The following is a 12,138-nucleotide window of genomic DNA, read 5'->3' as shown; positions in this document are numbered from 1 at the left end:
TGATGAAGTTTGAAGCAAATCGGGTAAAAATGACCATGTGATATCAAAGCATTTTTAAAAGAGACACACTTCCTGTTGCCAGTTGGTGGCGCTATAACTTTGACTCCTAATAGTCACATCTATGTGATCGGCATCATACAACGAACAAACCACTAAAGTTTCATCCCAATCAGACAATGTGTGCAGTAGTTATTAGCCATTTCCTGTTTCTCATTTCTCGCCATCATTTCAACGCCTCGCCACGGCCAAACCGTTCGAGATATCAAAAATCCCCTCACAATTTTTCATCCCCAATGTCTTGAAATCAGGTTGACCGAGTTTGGTGGCAATTGGGTAAAAAACCTAGGACGAGTATATCAAATTCCAGAGCATGCGTTTTTGACAAAACCCAGAATAACCAACTTCCTGTTGGGATTAGCTAATGACATAGAGGGCAAAAGTTGTTCAACTTGATGAGTTCTATATGTGTACCGAGTTTCATATGTGTACGTGCAAGTATGTGTGCTACATGACCCTCCAAATTCCAGGGGGCGCTGTAGAGTCCCCTTGCCACGCCCATGTACCAGTGTCTGCCCGGCCCTAATGGCCGCGGATTCCAAGGTGTGTGCCAATTTTCAAGAGTTTTTGAGCATGTTAAGGGCCCCAAAACCCCCCAAAACCTTGAACAAAAAAAGTCGTAATAATAACTAGATAAAAAAGTTCGTCAAGACAAACTTTAAGTTGGCTTGAGAAAGCCGGACCAGAAAGTTTTAAAAAGTTTGAAAATTGTAAACCGTGATTAGCATGATTAGCATGTTTCTAGCATGATTAGCAAAGTCACTAGCATGTTTCTAGCACGATTAGCAAGTTGCTAGCATGTTTCTAGCATGATTAGCAAAGTCGCTAGCATGTTTCTAGCATGATTAGCAAGTTGCTAGCATGTTTCTAGCATGGTTAGCAAAGTCGCTAGCATGTTTCTAGCATGATTAGCAAGTCGCTAGCATGTTTCTAGCATGATTAGCAAGTCGCTAGCATGTTTCTAGCATGATTAGCATGTTTCTAGCATGATTAGCAAGTCGCTAGCATGTTTCTAGCATGATTAGCAAAGTTGCTAGCATGTTTCTAGCATGATTAGCAAGTCGCTAGCATGTTTCTAACATGATTAGCATGTTTCTAGCATGATTAGCAAGTCGCTAGCATGTTTCTAGCATGATTAACAAAGTCGCTAGCATGTTTCTAGCATGATTAGCATGTTTCTAGCATGATTAACAAGTCGCTAGCATGTTTCTAGCATGATTAGCAAGTCGCTAGCATGTTTCTAGCATGATTAGCATGTTTCTAGCATGATTAGCAAGTCGCTAGCATGTTTCTAGCATGATTAGCAAAGTTGCTAGCATGTTTCTAGCATGATTAGCAAGTCGCTAGCATGTTTCTAACATGATTAGCATGTTTCTCGCATGATTAGCAAGTCGCTAGCATGTTTCTAGCATGATTGATAGATAGATAGATAGATAGATAGATAGATAGATAGATAAAGGTTTGAAGATAGATAGATAGATAGATAGATAGACAGATAGATAGATAGATAAGGTTTGAAGATAGATAGATAGATAGATAGATAGATAGATTAGTTATTAGTTAGTAAGAACATAGATAGCTTAAAGCTTAATTGAGTATCAATGGCTTCTAGCAGTTTACATTAAACATAGTTCAAACAGACATGGACTTTTGGTCAATGAAAGTCTATGGGATTTTTTATGATTTTTAATATTAATTTTTAAGAAAACCGTAACTCAAACTAGTCTGAAAAGATATAGCACACTAAGTCAGAACAGTATGAAGATCTGACCCGAGTTTGGAGTATGTAGCTTGAACGGTCTAGGAGGAGTTAGTGTCCAAAAAATTTGCGGTCAGAAAAATAAGAAGAAGAAGAAGAAGAAGAAGAAGAAGAAGTTTAAATAGGATTTCAGTAAGTTGGCTTTCCCAAGCCAACTTAATAATAACAAAGAATCCTTCGAAAAACAATAGGGCTCTTGCCCTTTCAGGGCTCGTGCCCTAATCATAATAAAAAATCCTAAGAAAAACAATAGGGCTCTAGCCCCTTTCAGGGCTCGGGCCCTAATAATAATCCTTAGAAAAACAATAGGGCCTTCGCCCTTTTAGGGCTCGGGCCCTAATAATCCTAAGAAAAACAATAGGGCTCTTGCCCTTTCAGGGCTCGTGCCCTAATAATAATAATAATAATCCTTCGAAAAACAATAGGGCCTTTGCCCTTTTGGGCTCAGGCCGTAATAATAATAATAATCCTTAGGGGATCAATAGGGCCTTCGCCCTTTTAGGGCTCGGGCCCTAATAATAAACGGAGCAATTCCAATAGGGTCCTCGCACCACCGGTGCTCGGGCCCTAACTAAAGCAAATTGTAAGAATACAAGAAAATACAAAGACCATTCAGGTGCATAATTCATGTTGCACTGCATTCCGGGAGCCATGAATGAGTTTTGATTGGTTCACCCAGAATGCACTGCAGCCTGAAGCTTTTTGTTTATTGTTATCATTGTTGAGATTCAAATGCTGATTCTTGATGAATGTTTGCATCTAAATCACACAGGTGTTCAAAATGTTTTTAAAATCAATCAACTTATCTGATTTCAACAGTACATTTAACAACAATATTGATATAACATATCAAATGCAACCACAAATTCTTGCTTTTGGTTCTTGTTGTGAATCAGATATTATACAAGTAAATCTCTATTAATGACCAGCCAAAACCGCTCATGTTTTGCCATAATAAATGTTCTTCTCTTTTTTTCTGTTTTTTTTTCTTCAGTAATTTTGCTTGTTAACATTTTCATTAAGTTCAACTCAGCTTAAAATAAAATGAACACAAAATGTGTTGTCCTTAACTAGACACACAGATGTGTTAAGATATAACACGTTGTGTTGTTTTTTAACACATCCGTTTAAACAGTGCATGATTGTTCATAGCAACTGGCATTCCCTGGCATACAGCTTTTCTAACATAAAAAGTGATTTACAAAAATAAAATCAGTATATTGTTTTCTGTGAATAAGTGGGCAGGATAGTTTTCATATAATTTTGTACCAAAACTCTAGTTTAGAAGATCCAGTGCTCAAAAGTGTTAAATCATGTCTTCATGACAGATATATCAGATCCAGCCCCAGCTGCCAAATCTTGTCAAAAAAAATATTTTTTTTTTTTTTTTTTTTTATCTTGGTAACAGAACAACTAGACAGCAAAGTTGTCTAACACCCAAAACCCATTAACGGCAAGTCTTTTCTGGTAACTAAAACTGTACTGAAGTCCTTTATCAGTCAACAAATTGAATGAGTGAAGCCAGGAAAGAGCAGAAGCAGGAGACGAAGTGATGGTGATAAAAAGGAGTTTATTGAACAAACTTAGTTGCATATGTTTTAATGCTCAGACTTTGACTAGCACAAATCCAACAATTGTTACTGTACCACAAGCAACAGCAATGAAACTGCTTCATAACATCATCTTGTGAAGTTAAAAACCTTGAAATGAGACATTCTCTGATCTCTTACTCATGAAACCATATCCATTAAAAACCATAATCATAATACTAATCAACAATGGAAAAATAAAATATAGTAATATATAAATGACAAATCAATGAAAAAGTCAATGAAATGAGTATACACAGCAATAAATCCAGTGTGAAATTAACTCTCCTGGGAGTACATGTGAGACCACACTCAAAAGTGTGAGAGTTTTAAAATCAGAGTGTCAAATTAACACTGAGGCAGAGTTAAAGTTAATGAGGTCATTAAGTGATTAACTGAGTACTGATTGACCATTATTGAAGACACCTGATGTTAACAAGCAGAATCACCAAAGACGAAAATCACAATTTTTGTCACCATTACAGTGGTCAGTGTTTGCTTTAGACATATCTGACTTTTTTTTTTTTTTTGTCTTGTCATGTGCTGATGGGTAAGCACACAGTGTAGGCTGCGTAATTTGATTTGCATGCTATTCATGCAGTTAGGGTTAGTTAATATGTTTAGGGGAAATATATCGCTTTAACGCTCAGAGCGTGTGATATTTATATTTATATTTATTTTTTATACACAGCAAAAAGTCTAGTTTTAAATTAACTCTCCTGGGAGTTTATTTGACTCCACACTCAAGTGTTAAAAGTAACACTGAAGCAGAGTTAAAGTTAATGAGATAATTAGTGATTAATTAAGTGATGATTGACCATTATTGAAGACACCTGATGTTAACAAGCAGAATCACCAAAGGAGAAAAACAAAATTTTTAAGTAACCATTATAGTGGTCAGTGTTTGCATTAGTTGGGCTCTTGATCCTTAACATTAGATATTATTTGAGTTATAACAGCCAGACAAACCAGATGAAAGGTGATTATGTGGTTTTGATCATGTTTTGCTGTAAGATTCATGTAGTAACCTGTAAAACTGAGTTAACTGATTAAATCAACCCTGTGAATAATAAAGTATCTATAATCAGACAAATGTTTTTAAAACTTTAGATGAAAAATGTATTTACTTAAGACACACAGACATGAAGAATCAGTGTCAGAATCACAACAACGGTGACCATCAAAAAAGCATGTTGTAGCCAATCAGAACTTATCCATGGCTCCCATCATGCATTGCGGCATGGATAAATTATGAGCTGAATTGTCTTTGTAATTTCTTTTATTCTTACTATTTTCTTTTGTTTTTGCTGTTTTTATGTGACTTTTTAGTTGTTTTGTGATGTTCTGAGTTGATCTGTTTATCTGAATATGCCGTTTGTCACCATTGTTGAGATTCATATGCCTGTGTGTGCCCAAACAAAATACTTTTTCAGTAGTCTTCTTCTTCATTTATTATTTTTTAATTTTTTTAAATCACAACAAGCAATCTGTCAAAGTGATGGACTGCCTTCAGATTTTTATGTCACTGATCAATGGAAAATTTTCACTTAATGCAACCTTACACATTTTGTCTTTAATAATGGCATAAATGAGGGGTATCTACACCCCATCCCCCTGCAAACTACACCCTTGTTTGTTGTCTCTCACAGAATTACACAATGCAACTTTTCATACCATTCAGATTTTTTGATGCATTGCTCTGGTTTATTTTCCATCAATTTCTCATCAGGTTTCTGTTTCCAGATTGTCTTAAAGTATTCCTCTGTTCCCAGGGAAATGTCATGTCTGAAGTGTCCTCCATTTTCTTCCACCATCTTGTCTATTATACTAATCAGATCTTTGAACTGTGGGAAACTGGCAGAGTTGTTGTCTAAACAGAATAATTTGTTTTTATAAGGCTGAATTAGGGTTTGAAGACCAGGATCACTTTCCTGTAAAAACTCGTTAATGGTTTTCTTTTCCTTCACTAACTGATCGTTATGAGTGAAGATGATCATGGTGTATTTTTCTAACTGTTCTCCAAAAATTACTTTGAGATCTTCTACCAGATTTTTGTCCTCCTCAGTGAATCGACCAACATTAATCACAAAGATAAAGGCATGTGGTTGAAGGGGCGAGTATGTTAGATATTTCAGTATTTCAGAAATAGGGTTCTCGTTACTGAGTTCAGTATTATAAAATCCAGGAGTGTCGATTACTAAGATCTCTTTACCAAACCTAACCACAGTTTCTGACTGACACTGTTTTGTCTCTGAGCTGATGGAGGATTGGAAGACATTTCTGCCGATGATTGTGTTTCCAGTGGAACTTTTCCCAGATCCAGTTTTTCCCAGCAGAACCAGCCTGATCTGGTCGTTACTTTCAGGAGTCAGAAGTAAAACTTCATCTGTTTTTCCTGAAACTACAACAGAAAACTCAAATTAGGCATCTCATGAGTGTGATATTTCAATACAACACCTCTTCTCTTTCTAGACCAGGGATGGGCAAATGGCAGCTCGAGGGTCAGGGCCCGTATTCACAAAACATCTTAAGGCTAAAAGTAGCTCATAACTTGCTGATTTAGGAGAAAATCTTAAAAATAATAGGTGTGTCAGCCCTAAATTTAGGACTCCTCATGTCACATGTCACAAAGCATTTTAGGCTTAAAACTAGCTCCCAAAGCTGTGAAACATTAGGAGTAGTGAAGAGGACTCCTAAGACCAAATCCCAAACTATCCTAAAATGGCTGTTGCCAGCAATCTGCCTTGGAACATAAACATTTTAGAAACATTTGATGATAATGAGTTTTTAAAAAGGTATCACCCTAATTGTGGGGGTATTATGACTGTTGTAGAATTTGTCAGGGACAGTTTTCCTTTGATTATATAGAAGGTGACCAATTACCAATAGAAACCAACAGGCACCATTACAGTTACCATTAAAACCAGTATAATTCCCATTATATTCAGTAATAGTCGGGTTTGGACCAAGCAAGCGAACCAAGTGTGAAAGCACCCTCAGACTTTTATACTATATATATGTATATATTAAACATTTTCTAGTGATATATGTCCAAATGTAGGACATCACAAGGCGAACACTCGTCGCGGGTTCCCTCTTACGTATTCCGGGGTTCTCTTGTGGTGCACTCTTCACTATTGTGCCCAAGAGCAGAACTTACTTAAGCCCATATGTCTTACTAACAAGAAGCTATGCTTAACCACAGGTCAACAGCTGTAGTTCCAACCACATAAGATTGTGACCCTGTTTGTGAATGATCGTTTAAACTATGGTTTCGGGAAACTCTGAATCATTTATCTATTTTGGTAATGACAAAACTTGCGACCATAGTTGGCTAAAGATGCTTTTGGCAAACATACCCCTGGGCTGGAGTGGGACTCATTTTCAGCCCTGGAGTTTCATGCCTTAGACCAGCGAAAAGGCATATGTCTTTTTAGCTTTTCTGTTTCTAATATTGTGCAAAATAGTACAATATTGTTTAGTTCTTTTCTTTTCTTTTCTTTTCATTTGGCCTTAACACTTTTTTTTACATATGAATATGAAATTTTCCAAGGAAAATAACTAATTGTAGAATATACTTGTAGAATCACAAAATCAATGTTTCCCTGCCTTGCCAAATGTTGGGCTCATGATCAATAAGTTGCATTTGGCCAAACTGATTTGCCAGAATCAAAACGCGGATGGTGGGAATTGCAGTTAGCGCGAGTCCCGCTCGCTGTGAAGGGGTCGTAAAGCCTTTCTCAAATTTCTACGTTCACAAATAAAACAATAATTTGTGCAAAAAGAATGATTAATTATTAATTGAGAATTTGTCATATGGTGTATGCCTGTGAGTACGGGACAATCTGTGTTATAGCTTTCATACGGGATGCTTCTTTGATGCCTTAATTATGGGCATCATGTTTTAACCCCAGTGGCATGACAGTATAATAATAATAATAATAATAATAATAATAATAATAATAATAATAATAATAAAAGTACATTCCTAAAAAAAATAAACAAATATAAATGAAAAAAAAAAAAAAAAGAATATTAATTCATGGCCAATATAGCATAATTTTTTAGAACAAGATTTTGGCCAAATGTTTTAAATGAATGGGGAAACTTTCAACAAAATTAAGTATTTTTTTCAAGATACTTAAAATGTTTAAATGCATGCAAATGTTTTGAGAGGGGGGAAAAAAAGATAAGTCACGTAGGCCTTGCGTCACATTTTATTAATACATTCAGAAATTATGTAGGCTAAAATACCAGTAAATAAAGCAGAATGTTTACAAAAATTATAAACATTATAAAGATATCTATTGTTACAATCACCAGCTGGATTGCACATGAACTCCATTAGAGCGCACTCCAGCCCAGACTCTTGCTATCGATTTCTGGACTCCATTTCCAAAGTGTTTCTTGCCCCTCATGTGATCTTGTCATGTGTTACCCTTGTCTGTGTGTCATGTTTTGATTGGTTCCTTGGTTGCATGTGTCTTGTTCTCATTAGTTGGTTTTGTCATGTGTTCTCCCTGTTTAGTATAAAAGTGGCCCTCACACACTCCTAGGTGCTGATTATTGTTAGTCTGTAGTGTGTTCCCAGTGTCTGTGTTTTCCCCTGTTTCCCTAGTTTCTAGTTTTATTGCCTTGCCTTTGTGTTTTGATCTTGGACTGTTATCTGGTTTTTGTGATCTATTGCTACCTGCCCTGACCTCTGCCTGTTTTTGGATTACCCCTTTCAGATTACTTTGAATGTTTCTGTTTGCTGTTACTGACCCTGCCTGTTTTGACGACGCTTGTCCTGCATTTGGATCCACACCTCAGTTGTCACAACTCCTATGTAACATCTATAGGCTAGTTGCCTTAACCTTTTATAGCCTTTACAGCCTTTTTTTTTTTTTTTTTTGTATCTGTAAATGATTTAAGTGAAATATAGTTTGTGTATGGGGCCATATATTTATTTTGATTTCTATAGTTTTATTCTGTTTTCTCTGTTCAGAGAAAACAACACTAAACAAAATAGTTTCATTCTGTTATATACAATTTTATTACATAGCAGTAAAATAATGCTTAAATTATGCTTAAAATATATTAAATGAAAGAATTCATACAGACCTGCCATTGCTATATTTATTTATTTATCTATTTATTTATTTATTCAGTTATTCAGTTTTTTTGTTAGTTAGTTGGTTAATTGATTTATTTCCATCTGTTCATGCAAAATTAACGCTAATGAAATCCTAGTGTTACTGACTTTTAGAGTAAAGAGTTAAAGTTTTGGTGTTGAATTTTAGAGGATTAACACTAGCGGGTGTAAACTGTGCCCTCTGGCCGGTGTAAATATGGAGAGTAACCCTTATTAACACTATTGAGTGTTATTTATTCACATCTGGGACATTTGCTCTCTGTGCGCGCCTCATCCATCTGAAATATTTTTCACAGTCACTGATTTCTTTGTTCGTGATGCGGAGCATATAAGGACGGGAGACAGTGAAATAAAGTGTTTATTCTTACTCACAAAATGTGCTTTATAATATCATATCGTTTTATTTACCGTTAACGGTATTTGTGTACTTTGTGTAGCTAAACTTTTCTCAAAGACATTGTCAAAGACTCCAAAACATTGTTCAGTGGAATGAGAAGAGCTTCGTTAGGACGAGATCAGTATCGTGACTATTTCTGTTATTAAAAGACCCATTTTCCAGTAAGACTGACTTTTCTTTTTTACTAATATATATATATATATATATATATATATATATGCTTTCTCTAAAGGATAGTTCACCCAAAAATGAAAATTGAGTTATCATGTCTAATGCCGTATGCCTTTCTTTCTTTCTTGGACCAAAAAAGGAGAGCAAAAAAATGTCCGACGTCAAGCTATTTAACAAGATGCAAAAGTGGTCCTATGTGCTAAGTGCTGTATATTCAAGTATTCTGCGGGTATACAAAAAGGTCTGGTGAGAAACAAACTGAAATTTGACACATTATTTTGCAAATAACCCAACTTGGTGGTTGGTTTCTGTGTGTTCTTTTTTTTTTTTTTTTTTTGTATTGTAATTCATACTCGTTGCTGACATTTCACCTGAAAAATGAATGTTAAATTATTTTTTGTTTTGTTTGGTTTTGTTTTTTTCTCCAATTTTACAGGATCACATTTGTGATGCTACAAGTGGGAGTGGACATCTTGCTTGGCTGAAAACTGCAAAGAAGCACATTTTGTCGTGCTGAAAACTCTCCAAAGAGGTCCAAACACCATTAGCAAAGACTTTGTTTAATGAGCATTAACATGCATTCAGTGTGGATGGCAGTGAATGGGATGTTGTTGTTTAAGCTGATAAATGTAAGCATTATAAACCGTATAACATTAAGAGTACATTTGGACCAAAGACGAATATGTATTTTGTACTGATTTGCTTTAACAGTATGATGTTTTAATTTAATTAAATGTTTAAACATGTTCTTTACATGTATTGAAAACACTGAATGTGAAAACTTTTTGGTTCATGGAAAAAGATTTACAATATTTCAGTTAAAATAATAATAATAATTGTAAACGTGTATTGTTTTGTGGGTTTATTCATCTGCATTAAAAGAAGTATTTACAATATTTACATTAAATCAACATTAAATAAATACACTAGGTTTGTAGGATTAATCACCATAAAGTTTTAAATGTGTACACTTGCGAGTAATAATTTCTCAACACCTTGAGTGATTAAAATGAAACACTAACACAGTGTTTGTATAATAAACACTTTTATCAGTGTTGTTTCGACACTAACAAAGATGAACCTGTATGTTTACCCGGAAAGTGATCATTTTAACACCCATGGTGACAAATCTCCCATATTTTTTGCTGTGTAGCATTAACGAAAACTTGTAGTTACTCACTAAGCAACTCTTTTCTGACTGAAAAAAAAGTACATTTGTTAATACTTTGTTCTCTTAGTGTAAACAGCCTTCACCAGCAACACGAGATATTTAAACTTTTAAATTAAACTGAATTGCTTTTATGGTCTCATTAGTTTGTCTGTGTCTGGTTTGTAGTAAATTATGCACAAGACAAGGGGAGTGTGGTAAAAATACTGTATGTTGGTTTTCTGGTCGTAGTTCTTACCACATTAAGCTATGTTTTAGATTGCATTTTTAGATGATCCCCAACGTATCAAAGCATGAGAAAAATAGACTGTAGAGTAATAGCCTACTTTTTCAATGATTTTTCCGTGATCAAATTGTCATGATAAACACGTGATAATACTATTGATAACGGTATCATGAATATTTTATTGGCCTTCGCGTAGTAACCCTAACCCGCTTCAGTTCAGTACATTACATGACAGCAAAGTTTCCCATTTAAATGAGCATAACTGCACAAGTTTTAGTTTTTAAAATGTTTAAAAACAAAAACATGAAGGGGAGTCACGTGACGCGTTAATGGTGGTGCAGCTTTGAAAAGACACTCTCCACGCCACTCACTTATTTCCAGGTCTTCGAAGGACAACTTAATGCTAAATTACGTGAAATCATCGAAAATGTCGACCCAGACCACACTTGTTCATACTCGGGATGACACAACCTCTCCTATTAAGAAGAAACTCAGGGAGTCCTCCACCGCTATCTCCCGAGCTGAGCTGGATGACGCCATTTTGGCCGGAGTGAAACAAGCCTTGAGCGAACAACAGACTGATTTAGACAGAATCGTTACTGCCGCTATCAAATCTGCCATAGATGACGTGCTGATGCCTCAGATTTTAGATCTGAAATGCGAGATTGAAAACACCAATAAAGCAGTCACCGCCGTAACCGGACAGATTGAGCAAGTGGGAAAATCGGTATCTCTGCTCCAATCCAGATGCGATTCCATTCAAACTGCTGTCCGTAAAGAGATCTGAAATCTAAAGTCGAGGACATTACATTAAAGATTGCTGATATTGAAGACCGAAGCAGAAGATCCAATGTGCGGCTAGTCGGCCTCAGAGAAGGTGTTGAGGGAGATGACTGTATCGCCTTTTTAAAGGCGAACCTGTCCAAATGGATACCTTCCATCGCGAACAGAGAGATAAAAATTGAACGTGCACATCGCATCTACTCAGACAAGCCGTCTAACCGCCCTCGGTTAGATTCAAACTGCTGGACTACACCGATAGACAAGCCATCCTCAAAGGGGCGAGGGCCGTATACCCGGTCAAGTTCAGCAGCGAAACGCTTCACTTCTTTCCGGATTACAGCGCAGACACTACTAAGAAAAGGAAGGTAAAGCACACTCGTTGTTTGGAATTTTTGCGACGGAAAGATATATCCATTGCTCTACTCCAAGAAACCCACTTAAAAGACGGAGATGTTCATCATTTTCAAAATAAATATTATAAGATTTTGGCATGTTCATGTGCGCTTAACAAATCTAAGGGTGTTTTGATTCTACATAAGAGATCATTAAATTTGACTTTGGATACTTTGGGAAAAGATGATTGTGGTCAATTTGTATATGCAGCTATTAGAATGAATCATACTAAAGTCCTCCTACACAGTAAAATTCACAGAGTAAAATTAACTCTATTCAGAGAACATTTGGTCCCTCTCTAAATAGAGTTAAATTAACACTGAAGCAGAGTTAAAATTAATGAGATAATTAAGTGATCAATTAAAAGGTGATTGAGCATTAGTGATGAATAACAAGCAGAATCAATGAAGAAAAGAGAAACACAAGAACTACAACTGACTTCAGACACAGATTAAATCAAC

General features: G+C 35.8%; 1 pseudogene; it reads right to left on the bottom strand.

Moving 5' to 3' along the window:
* Nucleotides 1-4,952: 4,952 nt before the first annotated feature.
* The window catches only part of LOC127176300 (GTPase IMAP family member 8-like), a 39,463-nt pseudogene continuing 32,277 nt past the window's right edge, over nt 4,953-12,138 (bottom strand).

Source organism: Labeo rohita, chromosome 2 (genome assembly GCF_022985175.1).
Source record: "Labeo rohita strain BAU-BD-2019 chromosome 2, IGBB_LRoh.1.0, whole genome shotgun sequence".
Taxonomy (NCBI): domain Eukaryota; kingdom Metazoa; phylum Chordata; class Actinopteri; order Cypriniformes; family Cyprinidae; genus Labeo; species Labeo rohita.
This window is presented reverse-complemented; position numbering and strand designations above follow the sequence as displayed.